Source organism: Pan troglodytes, chromosome 4 (assembly GCF_028858775.2).
Source record: "Pan troglodytes isolate AG18354 chromosome 4, NHGRI_mPanTro3-v2.0_pri, whole genome shotgun sequence".
Taxonomy (NCBI): domain Eukaryota; kingdom Metazoa; phylum Chordata; class Mammalia; order Primates; family Hominidae; genus Pan; species Pan troglodytes.
Window position 1 is genome coordinate 114974520 of NC_072402.2, and position 14731 is coordinate 114989250.

The 14731-nt window shown below is 33.5% G+C and overlaps 1 long non-coding RNA gene across 2 annotated transcripts in view; it reads left to right on the forward strand.

Moving 5' to 3' along the window:
- Positions 1-1381: 1381 nt before the first annotated feature.
- LOC129144091 (uncharacterized) overlaps positions 1382-14731 on the forward strand; it is a 58207-nt gene continuing 44857 nt past the window's right edge. The window contains exons 1-2 of one of the 2 annotated variants that reach the window (XR_010156979.1): positions 1382-2187; positions 9649-9773. This is a non-coding gene — a long non-coding RNA (uncharacterized LOC129144091). The remainder of the gene's footprint in view (positions 2188-9648; positions 9774-14731) is intronic. The other variant, XR_010156980.1, reaches the window with a different exon arrangement.

A 14731-nucleotide genomic window follows, 5' to 3' on the forward strand; every position in this document is an offset into this window, starting at 1 on the left:
TTAAGTGTTGCTGCTTCAAAGAAAGTGAATAAAAATAAATTGCACATAGGTGTCTGCAATGTCATCATCATCTTTGTGCTCAACCTTCACAGTACAGAAAAATGTGATATTTTGATTTCCCACTGGAGAAGAAATATATAAAATAATTTTCAGGTATAATGAAAGCCTTTAAAAATCACATAAAAAATTGATTTTTTTCTCCATCTGCAGATATCTCACTTTGAAATATAATCCTCTGGTAGAATATTGATGGATAGCTTCCTCATGATGTGGTCTTTGAACACAATAATATTAGGAGTCATGAGCATTAGAGAGTAGATTAAAATTTTTGTGCTCTTTGTCACTGTACTGAAGAATACGTGATAGGTTTCTTCAAATATTATTTTAATTAATGGAGAATGCCTTCCTCTTCAGAGTTTATATTATCTATTTGAATAATATGTCTAGTTTGTGTCCTTATTCTTCCTACTCATATTTTCTGCTACTAAATCCATCATAATTTAACTACGGAATTTTGGAAATTTTCATCACCGTTACATTTTTGGTGCTCAGCACAGTGGTTAATATAAAATAGGTGCCCAATAAATATCTGATTAACCTAAGGGTTGGTAAACTTTTTCTATAAAGTTTATATTATTAATATTTTAGGTTATGCCTGGGCTTTGTCATAGTTACTCAATTCTGCTTTTGTAGTGAGAAAACAGCCAAAGACAATACATGAACAATTGAGAATATCTGTTTCAAGCAATCTTTATTTACAAATATGGGCGAGGTTGACCTATAAGCTGTAATTTACCAACTGCTGTTCTAAAGAATATCTGAATGAATAAATTACTGGTAACAAAAACAGTTCCTTAATTTTGAGAAAGAAAAAAATCATGTTTGTGTTGTTAGAAGGATTATTTGATAATACTTGAGGTTTAATCAAGAAAAAGATAAAGATACAATGTAGTCATACAGAGATGCTAGAGTTTTCTGAAATGATAGCCTCAGAATCCAATGAGGTATATTTTGTTCACTCAGAGCCAGTTTCCTAAATAAATGATAAATAGAAACAGAGAAGATCCACAAGCACTGACAGTGGACCCCAATCCATTTCTTGAGAAGAGCAAGATTGCATTCTATTCAGGATCCTTAAAATAGATATCCTGGTCTAAATCTGGCAGAGACTGAATAAATTGAAAAATGAGAGAAATTATTTTTAATATAATTTTTATTGTGTTAATTTGTGGCCCACTCTTTTTAGAATTGCTCGTAAAGAAGACTGCCAAATTATGTAAAATATGCTGAGAAGGCTTGCTCTAGTAACATTCCAGAATACAGTCTATAGCGTCCATGGTGACTACAATAGCTAATTATCCCCATATGTCACATTCTTGACAGTAATGACATTTTAACAGATTCCAAAACCTATGCATTCTCTTCTAAGTTCTTTACTTGGACATGGACCATGCCCAGTGTTAAAACAGTTTCAGCTAAATAGTCCAAATTTTAGGAAAATATCTGCATATTTAGGAGAATAATTATGCATGGCCTTTTATGGGTGTGATAAACTATACCATCAAAGAAAGTGTATCCTTTTGTCATACAGGCCATTACCAACAGCAGATTACACATTATATATAAGACATAGTTTAGATGGAAGCCTAAAAATTCCTTGGGATACTGTGCAGACTTGTCACATCAGAAATGTTCTAACCTTAATAACAGGTTATAATTAGGACACATTTATTCTTTCTTATTTCCTAGGTTATGCAAGTAGACTTGATACCTGGTCACTTGCAGGATAAAGACGGGACAGCAGAAAAGCACGTAACCTCTGATTAAATCGTTTTTCAGGGCAGAGTGACCTTTGTGCCACTTGCTTGTAGTGAAGAAAGATAGATAGAACTTCTTCAGCTCAAAATAAACAGTTCTCTCTGGAAGTCAGTTTTCTGAGTAGTCTACATACGGGCTTTTTTGAAATGAGGCTTGAGCTGGTTTCAGACTCAAACTGGTATTAATTGCCAACCACTATGATACTTTTAGGGTATTAGGGATGTATATGTTGGAGGACAGGAGAAAAATGGAGATTACCTAGAGATGAGAGATAAAAGTCCTGCGTCAGGGAATTTGGGGCTGAGAGGCAAAACTGAATTCTTTTATTAAACATGTTCCAGAGAAACAAGAGTGAAAGCTTCAAAACATGTGAGTCTGAGAAGTATGTACTTCTCTATCTCCATCATTCTACTTGTTTTGTGTGTGTGCGTGAGTTTCTGTGTGTGCATGTGCACATGAGCATGTGTAAATGGCCTTTGGGAGTAAGATTTTCAGATATTCCCCCTAAGTCTCATTTCTTATTAAGTTTCTATCTCTGAACTCAACAGCCTCTAAGAGCTATGTATATCAAAAATGCCTAGGCACCTGAATTCTGAGAGACATAGAGTTTTGGCTGTACTAACAGCTATTTTACATGACAATATTAGATTAATCATGAGAGTCACCAAATAGTTGATTAGATACTACTTTATAATTAATATGGGATTAAGCTTGCAATCAGTGGCATAATTAACATATATGTCAACATTTCTGTATGAAAAAATATTTTCAATAATAATCATGTAAAACATTAATAATTATAATTTTTCTGGATTTATTAAACATTTTATAACAATTATAGAAGATTAATAAATATCAATTTTAAAGACTTTGAAATTAAGTAAAAGATTTAATGTGTGAACTAAGATTTACACATCTGAAACAAAAATATTACACTTCACAGTTCATATTCTAGTTCACTGTTTTAAATTTTAAACACCATTAAAAACTCTAGATGGTTACAAAGAATGATACAACTGATATAACTCAAGTTCTGTCTCTTCATCTTTCCCATCAGGGTGCTAATATTTTTAACTTAGAATCAACTGTTTAAACAAAGGAATATGTGGTGCTACAGAGGTTGGAGGTACTGTGGCCAACACAAGGTTGAATAAGGTTGAATTGTGATAGTCTTAGTTCTAAGGCAGATGTGTAAGTGAATCCACAGATGTCATGGTATCAGACCTGATGAGGTAAGAGTAATTGTCCAAATTAACATCCCTGTGGAATACACTTTTTTCTATAGGGCAAATGATAAATATATGCTATTTTGAAGGCTGACTAAATATTATTGAAATTCAGCAGTAAACAAAGCAACTGTTTAGAATTTGGCCAACAAGATATTTTTTCAGGAAAATACTTTATCACTGATAGCATTTAAATGTCTGGCTCATAGTGATAAAAAGAGACTGGCTTTTGATTGAGTTCTTATTGTTTGTTAATTCTCTAGATGTGACTCATACTGCTTTATTGTTGGCACTCAGGTTGATTATTTGTGGGAGGGATGTTTTACATCTCATATTCTGCAGAGGTGACTATTTAACCAGAACTTGTTAGCTCTCCACAGAAAAGTGCCAGCTTTAAGTTAAAAAGAAGACATCTTCGGATATTATGAGCTTTGATATCGGCGAACTTAAATTTTATCTCACAAATTACTGGCTAGGTAATCAATATACTGATGGTTATTTTAAGCCATTTCTGACCTTACTTTGCTAAGTGGATTGAATATGAATATACATATATGGGTGACATGTGGGTGACAACAAAAAATGCTTGTCAAATGAACACTAAGAGGAAAATGAACTGAGATAAAGCCAAGACAAAGAGAGAAAGATACCTTTGAAAGAAAAATCAGATTTGTGCTCTTTCTAATCCACAGACAGCCAAGAAATGGAAGATTGTGCTTGTGTGTCTGAGAAGAGGGTATAATTCACAAGAACCTGGTTCTAGCATGCATTTGTATTATAGCATGTATCAAGACGCACGCTTTCAATTTTTTCCTCTGCAAATATTTGTAAGGCTGAGCATTTGTACCATAAGAAAATGTAGTCTGTTTTTCATTTTTCTTCTTGAGTTGTATTTAAATAGCATGTTCATATTTTATGACCTCTAATCGGAAGGGAATTTAAGCTACTTTGTCTATTCATATTATTTTGGGGCATTTTACACTCAGGGCTGCAAATTGTATACTTGAAATCTTTTATTGGAAAAGATGTCTTCCTTTGTTTATGAGTGCATCAATGATTATAGAAACAGGCAGCTCCATCCCAGAAGGAGTGTGCTGACCAGGATGTATAATTTGTCTCACATGCCCCAAACAGAGTCAAAACATTCATAATTTAAACCTGACTAGATGGAGTTTTCTAACTGTATTCCATAACAGACCCTCAGAGAAAAGTTCTGAATATGCTCTCAAGTCCCATAACAACTTGAATGATGATTCCAATTATAGAGATGATGATTCTTATTATAGAGAAATGATGATTCTTATTATAGAGAATAAAAAGTTTTCAATAACCCCCCCAAATTTCTTAGAGACAACCCACAAATGCTTTCTTCATGATATACTATTCCAACAATGGAACGAAAGTTTGACTTTTTCATTGTCTTTTTCAATCATATCAGTATGAATATAATTTGGGTCAAAAATATATATTGACTTATACTTTAGATTGTGATATTTGTTTTGCTTTAAAAAACATATTGAACCCAATTCTCCCCATGTGTAAAAGACACCTACATCCAACTACAAGGGCAAAGCTATTATAAACATAAGGATATTTATACTCCAATTTCCCTTCCCTTATTTAAAACTCAATTTAGATTCTCCTAAAAAGCGGCAGAAAAGACTTTACAGCTTAGGTTTACAAAAATGTTTTTCTGTGTACTAAACTAAAGGAAAAATAGGTAAAACAAAATTATAAAACAACACTCAACTTTGATTAGAATATGCTTATTCAGTGACCATGTTTTACACACTATGTGAATGGAGAAAAACCAAGACCTTCGCATTCTACAAAGAGACTCATAGTTAGCTAGACTTAGAATGCAGATTTTGTTACTCTCTCCAAGTGGATCACCAAATTATTCCTTTTAATCACAAACAGTATGCTTTCAAGCTGACCTTATTTGTTACTTCTCTCTCAATATCTCAGCAATTGAGTGATAGGCCTACCAAACTTCATCTGGTTGAAAGTTCTAAAATATGTTGGGGTTTGTGCCCTGTAGAAATGCAGAATTTTTAGATAAAAGACTTATCTTAATATGTAATGGAAGTGATGTATATACACATAAAACATTACATACGAATTCAGGGGGATTACTGACCCCTAAAACCTGGTCATAGATCCCATTTTGAGGTCCTCTGCTCTAGGGAACCCATGAGGAGTGTTTGCTAACTCTTAGCACAAAGCATCTCATATTGCAGTTTTACTCAGAGAAGATGGCAACACTCAGCTTCATCCAGGTAACTCAATATGTTCTTTTACATTAAAAAAGAATGTCTGAGGAAGATGTTAAAACAAGTAAGTATTGTTTGGTTTTTAAACATCTGTCAATACACACAAAAAAAGAAAAAGACAACTCAGTTTAGGAAAGTTTTTGTTGTTGTTGTTCTGTATGTTGTTGGTTCTGCAAAAAAGGAATAACTATAAATTCAGTGGATTATCAGGACATCACCTCCCTCAAGACAGCAGACTTACCAGGGGTCACAAAACAAACATGCAAACAAGCAAATGAACTGGCACTGTGAAAACCAAACATCTTTTATCTTGTCACTAAAATCTAGGTGATTCCTGGAGCACCTAATATGTAACTATGTATTAGTTACAAGTGAAATGCACAACTTCATGTTGAAATGTGGGGAAAGGTTTATTTTTTACTTCGATAACTGTGTCATTGGTTTTGTTAGAGTAGGTAGTTAGGCAGACATGAGCAGGGCAGAACCCTTCCTCCACTCACCACCATGATTATCAGGTGACCATAAGGTGATGGTAAGGTGGTTGTTAAACTGTCTCTCTCTAAAATAATAATTGGATGCAGCCAGCACCAGGGAAAGGCAATCTCCCAATAGATAAAAAACACCAGAACTGGTGATCAGCAACTTTCCGATAAGGTCATAGGAGTTGGGCGAGTGGGCTCAGGCATGTGCACTAAGAGGAAAAATGGCAGTTTAACTGGTATATGACTTCCCTCTAGGAACACTTGACTAGTAAGGGAAATGGCTCAAATGAACATGTGCACAATTTCAGTAAACACACTGCGCATGCAGCCCCTCCCAAGGGTTGACAGGCCACTGTCCATGGGGACAGCCCACCCCAGGGGAAGAATTAGGGGAGAAGAGATTCAAGACCCCAGAAGCATGACAACATGTAAAACCCCAAACCAAAGTGAAACCATGTACTTGAATCTCCCAACTCTCCCACTTGGCCTTCTTCCAAGTATACTTTACTTCCTTTCATTCCACTCTAAAACTTTTTAATAAACTTTGACTCCTCATTTAAAACTTGCCTCCGTCTCTCACTCTGCCATATCCCCATTGGGTGAATTCTTTCCTCTGAGCAAGAATTGAGTTGCTGCAGACCCACATGGATTCGTGCTGCTAACAGTTTTGAATAAAAAAGTTAAAATGAATCTTATTCTCAATCAAAAGTTAAAATGTGCTATATGGAGTGGAAATGGGTCTGATATGTAGAAAACACATAATTTATTTCTAACATCATTTAAATGTGCATGTCTGCTCTTTTTAAAATAGTCAGCTTTGCTCCAATCTGCAGTCAGCTACAATGCAATTTATTTGCATGATCCTTTGGACTTGTTCATGGTATCTGTTTCATATATTATTATAACTGCAATTGTAAATACATGAATTCCTTGTCTTTTTCCAAGATAACACTTTATATGGCGAATTTTTTTCTTTTTTAAGTGCTGCTCCTTCTCAGGCCCTGTGCAGAGTATCTGCATTTGTTCACTTAATACAATCACCCTATGTGCAGAAGCTAATTATTGTCCTTGTTTCAGATGGGAAAACAGACACCAAGAAGCTGAGTTGCTTCAGGCAATAAATTAAGTCACATTGAAGCTGAAATTTAAAGACAAAGTCCCCTGACCCAGAGCTTGAGCTCTTAGCTACCATTTATCATCTATTATGTGGAGTAAATTATTTACCTTGAATTATCTAAACATCCTTCCTTCCCCACATCTTTTCTCGCCTTGCTTGGCAGAGGTATTAGAGTGAATGATAATAAAGACAGTCTCTGTTTGAAAGATCAAAAATCCAAGTTCACCATCATTGCTTACTGTCATAGGCCACCAACAGAGCAGCATATCAAAACTGGTCCCTTCAAATTCTAAGACAAGGCTGGTGGCTGTGCTGTTTCTTTATATCATACAACATCATTCTAGTCCCTTGATTTACAAAATGACTTATTCAAAGGATTCTTAGTTACAACACTTACTTATTGTTGATGAGTACTAGGAAACAGTATGGAAAGCTTGTCCATATTTTTTTTTATTTTTTAGTTTGTAAAGCAATTAAGTCGAAAGTTATCTCAGGCCTTTTTGCAGCTATAAAATATGAGAGGTTTTTGCACATAAAATAATAATTAAAAAACATTAAAATAGCCCATAATCTCACCATCCAGATAAAATAAACTGGCACAATATTTATGCAGGTTTTCTTATCTGTATCTCTAAATAGTTATGCTTAGAGTAGTTAAATCATAAAGATGAGCAACATGTGAAAAAAAGAGCTTCCTTTCTTATATCCCCAAACCCTTTATCAAAGATATCTACTGTTAATAATTCCTTGTGATTTCTTCTAGAAATATATTTTTTTGTGAGCGCATCTTATTTTATTTACACAAAAAGAATTAAGCTTCCATTTTCTGCCCCTGAATATCTTCGTTTAACATACCAAATATTTTTCCATATTAATACGTAGAAATCTACCTCAGTCTTTTAATGCCTTATTATTTCTTTTTTTAAAAAAACTGAATTTTATTTAAGTTCCAGGATACATGTGTAGGACGTGCAGGTTTGTTTCATGGGTAAACCTATGCTGGTTTGCTTCAACTATCAGCCCATCACCTAGGTATTAAGTTCAGCATCCATTAGCTATTTATTCTGATGCTGTCCTTCCCCTGCATCCCCTCCCTGTGATGTTCCCCTCCCTGTGTCCATGTGTTCTCATTGTTCAGCTCCACTTATAAACGAGAACATGCAGTGTTTGGTTTTCTGTTCCTGTGTTAGTTTGCTGAGGATAATGGCTTCCAGCTCCATCCATGTCCCTGCAAAGAACATGATCTCATTCCATTTTATTAACGACTTATTATTTCTTAATTCAGATACCTCATAATTAAATTGGTTTATATCACATAGGTGGATATGTAGACTATTTGCAGGGGTTTTTTGGTAGCAAAGAATCGTGCCAGAAATATTATTTTACATATATCTTGAAATAATTTAGTATGTAAATTTTCAGTCATCGCATTGCTGTGTGCATTTAAAAACCTACAATATGGTCAAATTGCTTTATGGAAAAGGTGAAATTTATCTTCCTCCAAGAATGTAAGGGATTGCCTATATTTCTAAAATTTACCACCATTAAACATTATAACTTAATGTGTTATTCTGATAGATGAAAAGAATCATGTCTTGCTGATTTAATTTGCATTAATTTAATAATGCCATTGACCATGGTTTAACACATTTTTTGGCATTTTGGCATTTTTCCTCAAAGTGTCCTCTCACATTTTCACATTTTATTTCTATTAACCATCTTATTTATTTTTATGAACGCTTTGTAAATTAAAAAAAAGTGACCTCTTGTAAGTATTACTAATACCCTTTCCAGTTTATCATTTGTTTTCTTTGACATTGCACTTTTCTTACCATGTGGAGGTTTTTCTTTTCTGAGTTTTATATTCTGTTTATAAAAAGTCTGCTGCACTAAAAAATAATTAAATTCAAATTTTAATACTCTGTATTAGTTTTGCAGGGCTGCTGTAACAAAGCACCACAAACTTGGTCACCTAAAACAACAAAAATGTATTTTCACACAGCTCTAGAGCGCAGACATCTGAAATCATGGCATTGGCAGGGTCTTGCCCTGTGTGAAGTCATTCCCCTAGCGTAGGATCCTTCCTTGTTTCTCCCAGCTTCTGGTAGTTGCCCACAAGTTTTGATGTTTTTTGCTGGTGGATACATTACTCTAATTTCTACCTCCATCATTATATGGACATTCTCTTTGCATGTCTGTGTTCCTTTGCTTTTCTTGAAGAACACTAGTCATTGGATTATTACCCACCCTAATTCAAGATAACCTTATTTTAATTAAGCTAATTATATTGCAAATCCCTTATTTTCATATAAGTTTACATTCTAAGCTTTGGAGTGGACATGAATTTCGAGGGGTTCACTATTCAACCCAATGCTAACTCTTAATTTTGTTTTTTTACTTAATAATTTGGAAATCATTTTTGTTTAAGGAGTAGTTTTCAAACTTTAGTATGCTTCAGAATCACCTGGAGGACTTATTAAGTACACATAATTGGGACCCACACCCAGAGTTTCTGATTCTAGGTTGAGATTTAAGATTGCTGGTGGTCTGGGTGCCCACTTCCTAATGAGATTAATTATGTCCTTTCAGAATTCAAATATTGAAGTCCTAATCTCCAGTACCCAGAGTGGGACTGTATTTGGAAACAGGACGTTTAAAAAGGTAATTAAGGTAAAATGAAGTCATTAGGGTGGGCCCTAACCTAAAACGGCTGATGTCTTTTCTGATAACAGAAAAGGATACTGAGGAAGACCACGAGGAAAAACCAGAAGATGTCCATCCACAAGCCTAGGAGAGTAGCCTCAGAAGAAACCATCCTTGCTGACATCTTGATCTTGGACTTCTAGACTCCAGAATTGTAAGAAAATAATTCACTGTTGTTTAAGCCACCCAGTATTTTGTGTGTATTATGGCAGCTCTAGCAAGCTAAGGCAAAACAGTCATGTAAAAGGAAAAGTTTCTGTTTACACAGTTCCAAATGGCAGCCTGTTATTCAAATACCAATCACTGAATGAGTCCTTCAGTCCCTCTGTATTAGTCCATTTTCACATTGCTATAAAGGAATACCTGAGACTTGGTAATGTATAAGGGAAAGAGGTTTAATTGACTCATAGTTCTGCATGGCTGGAAGGCCTCAGGAAATTTACAATCATGGTAGAAAAGGAAGAGGCATGTCTTACATGGCAGCAGATGAGAGAGAGCAAGTGTGTGTCAGCTAAGGAAAAACTACCATTTATAAAACCATCAGATCTTGTGAGAATTCACGCAATATTGCAAGAACAGCATGGGGGAAACCACCCCAATAATCCAGTCACTTTCCAACAGGTCTCTCCCTAAACACCTGGAGATTACAATTCAAGATGAGATTTGGGTGGGGACACAAAGCCTAAGCATATCACCCTCTTTCCCCACTGGTTTGCATCCTTGTAGTAAATCAAAATCCCATATTTATTATAATTTATTTTGGCCTCTATTCTGCTCCTTTAAACCACTTTTTATTTATGCAGCTCCAAAGTACTTTAATATGTTGACACAAAGAAAATTTAATATATTAATATGTCAAAGGTTTTGAAATTTGTATGATATTTTAATATCTAGCAAGATTATTCTCTTTTCATCTGTCTTCTCAGAATTGTTTTAGATATTTCCATCTCCTTTTCAAATGGGGACTTGATAACATTCTGCCTTTTGTTATTTAATTATAATCACATTTCATATACATATGAGTTTAGAATGAATTAATATTTATAAACTTCCTATCCAAGAATACATTCTATTTTTGCATTTACTTAAATATAATTTAATGTCATTTCATATATTTTTATGTAGAGTTCCCTATATAAGTCTTGAACGTTGTTATGTTTATTTCAACATATTATTACTTTGTGTGTGAATACCAGTGCAAATGGGATTTTCTCTTCTATTGCACTCCATGTATATTTCCTTTTTATATAAGAATATGATTACATTTAATGACTTCTATTATTATTTCTAACGTTTTTTAGTTGACTCGAAATTTCTAGGTAGACAGTTACATCATCTTATTTGTTTTGATCACCCAATTCAATATTGATCACTTTAATATTTTCTATTGTCGATTTGTGCTGGCTAGTTATATCAGTCAGTATTTTTAAGTGAAGCAGTAGGACCTGATTCTGGTTTCTTTAATCAGAAAATGAATTTAGATAATAAAATACCTGGAAGAGTAACAGAAGACTGTCAGCAAAAACCATAGCAAAATCATGTCATGCAATCTTTTTGGTGACAACCTTGCTGCCACTGCTCTACATAGATGCCATGGCAAGCACCACCTATCATGCCAGCACTTGATAGAGTACCTCTGAGCCTGGCATGGCTAGTTTGGTGCCACTGTCTGCACACCCTCCTTCCTTGATTTTCAATGCTCCTGGCTTCTTTGCATTGCAAAGCTCCAGTCAAATTCATATGCCTTTTTTCTACGGGCCATAAGGACCCAGAAGGTGAGAAACTGGCTCTACCAGTGGTATGAGCTCTGCATAATCAGATGCCAGAGCTCCGGACAAAAATGGTAAGGGTCGATTACATTAGTACTTCCAGATCAAGTTTAACTAAATATGCTAATAGGGGGTGTTATGAGCTACAATCCTCCCCCGGCTCCTTGATTTTTTTTGGTTCTTGGCTCCAATGGAATAGTTCAAATTTTTATCATGAAAAATCATGCTAACTTAAGATGACATATATATATATAATTTCATGTTAGAGTTAGTCCTAGTTTTAGTCTACTGATAAGTTTTTAAAATCAGAAATAGATTTTAAATTTTGACAAACATCTATCTCACTGACATTTATTAAGAAAATGATATTTGTTTTCATTTGACTTATCAGTTATGTATTGCATTATTGACTTCCTGTTATTGAGTAATTCTTATATTTTTGTTATAAACTTCCTATGATCCTAAGGAGTTATTGTTTTCATCTACCACTGACATCCATATTTCCATTTGAAAATGTTGAATTAAGAATAAATATTCATTTGTGAGACTGGTCAGTATTATCTGTGGCATATTTGTCACACATTATATCAGTGTTTACCTGACTTCAAAAAAAAAACAAAGATTTGGTTCTTTCACTGTAATGTAATTCAGCATGAGATTTATTTATTAAGTAAAACAACAAAGGAATTTTTGTGTTAAACTGCTTATTTGGAAGTTTTGTGCATATGTTTTAGTGTTTAATTGTAGCTTATTTTCACAGAAAATAATCTAATTTAGCTTAAAAATTTATACAGAGCTTTTAAATAATTCCATTGTCATTTTTTAACTTTTCTCAAGATCTATGATTAGTGTTCTATTATTTCTAATTTGGTAATTTTTTGCTTTGCCCTTTATTCTTAATTAGTATGTTTTATGATCTATTATATTTTCTTTCCAAATAATTACCTCTTCCTCTAGTTCCAGCTACTGGGAGACTGAGTTGGAAGGATCACTTGATCCCAAGAGTTTGAGTCCTGCCTAGACAACATAGAAAGACCCCATCTCTAATAAAAAAGAAACTTAAAAATATTTTTTAAAGCTACCTATTTTTAATGCTATTTTTTCTATTTCTTATAGAAATAAAAAAGTTATAGATTTATAACTATCAGCAACTTCTTTCTTTCTACAGAATCATAATTGTGTTCTATAGGTAATTTTTAAGGCTATCTTCTTGATTCAGTCACCGAATTGATTCACTGTGATTTGTCTGGTTCAGTAGCACATTTTCCTCTGTGGCATAGCTTTAGCCATATTATATAGGTTTTGATATGTTTCATTAATTTCTACTAATTTTGCAATTTGAGTTTTGATTTCTTCTTTAACCTTGGGATTGCTTGAAATGTATCTTGACATTGTTTTTGTTTATACTTTTGTTATTAATTTTAAGAATTTTTATAGTGAAAATGTCTGCAGTACCTACATTTTGGGAAATATATGAACATTTCCATTATGTCGTAAAGTACGATCAATTAAAAAATATTTTATGGATACCATAAAATAACATATAGCTTTTCTTTGAGAGATGTAGAATTTGACTTGAACATTAACATAAATATATTTAAATAAAATAAATCTATAAATGAATATAAATATAGCATACTATATATAAATAAATTAATATATTTAGAAATGCTACATATTTTTGTTGTTTTACTAGACTTTTCATGAGCTTATTGATGTACATTAATATCTGCTTTCTATTGATTTTTTTAGTGTATTTTCTACATTTCATTATTTAGGTACTGTGATGCTTTGTTATTTGTTGGATAAAGATTTATTATTAGAGTTATAACCTCATCGTATGTTCTTTTTGCTTCATTAACTTTTTTTGGATTAAACTTCCTTTGAAATCAATAATATTTCTATAACTTTCTTCTTAAAATTATTGCTTTGCTGTAAATCTGTCCATCTTTTTACTTTTAATCTTTCTTAAGCAGTTTTTGTCTTTACGTGTTTTATATAGAATATAGGACAAATTAAGCAGTTAAGCAGTTTTTGTCTTTACATGTTTTATATACAATATAGGACAAATTATACATTTTTGAACCAATTTAAATCTTTTTATATTAAGTTAGGATGTTTTACTCATTTTTGCCTTCAGGTTTTTATGTGATTATTCTTTAGCATCAAGTTTTCAAACATTTGCCTATTAAAATTTTATTTCCATGTAAATTCATCTTCAGATATACAAACATACATTTTTTCCCGGTTCAATCTGCTTCTCCTGTTTTTTTTTTTTTTTTTTTTTTTTTTTTTATGGAGTTTCGCTCTTGTTGCCCAGGCTGTAGTGCAATGGCACGATCTCGGCTCACTGCAAACTCCGCTTCCCGGGTTCAAGTGATTCTCCTACCTCAGCCTCCCAAGTAGCTGGGATTACAGGCATGCGCCACCACGCCCAGCTAATTTTTGTATTTTTAGTAGAGACGGGGTTTCACTTTGTTGGCCAGGATGGTCTGAGTCTCTTGACCTTGTGATCTGCCCACCTTGGCCTCCCAAAGTGCTGGGATTACAGGCGTGAGCCACCGCGCCCGGCCTGCTTCTCCTGTTCTTCATCTTCTTCTTCTTCTTCTTCTTCCTTTTGTCTTTTACATCTATCATTTATGACAAAATTTTGGAGTCATATTATTTTCAAAAAGGAATAATCATTTCTAATTACATTCTTCATTTTTAAAGATGTTTCCCTTAAATTTGAATATCAAACTGTATAAATTAAGTTTGTTACTACTATTTTTTTCCTTCAGAATGTTGCTGATGCTGTTGTTAAGAAGTTTGAGCTAGTGTATCATAGCAACCTCCGTCTTCCTCTTTCCATCCCATCTTTTTTAAGTTCCTGAATTTTTTTTGCCTTAAAACTTAATTTTTTTTCCTTGAAATTCAAACCCAGAGATATGTCTTGTTTGATCATTTTGTATATTCTGTTTTTCCTGTTGCATGGAATTTTGTTTATTTCTTTTTAAATTAGTGATTTGGGTTATTGGCAAATTTCATTCTAGTCTATCTTTGCCTATTCCATTATTCCATTCTAATTTTTCATTTTCTGTATCAATTGTTTTCTGAAGAAACACTGATTCTGTTGATGTTCAACTAACTTTGTCCTCTTCATCCAAGGATTTGGTCCAAGAGAGAGAAAAGTTCATTGCCCCTTTTTTCTTTTTGTTTGTTCGTTTGTTTGTTGTTGTTTTGAAGAGGAGATGAGAAAGGTAAAGAGAGAGGAAGATATTGAAACTTAAATGATTCTTAACCATCAAAGCTGAAAAGCTTTGGAAATCTGGTTTGATGCTTTTACTTTTCAAAGCAGAACCCT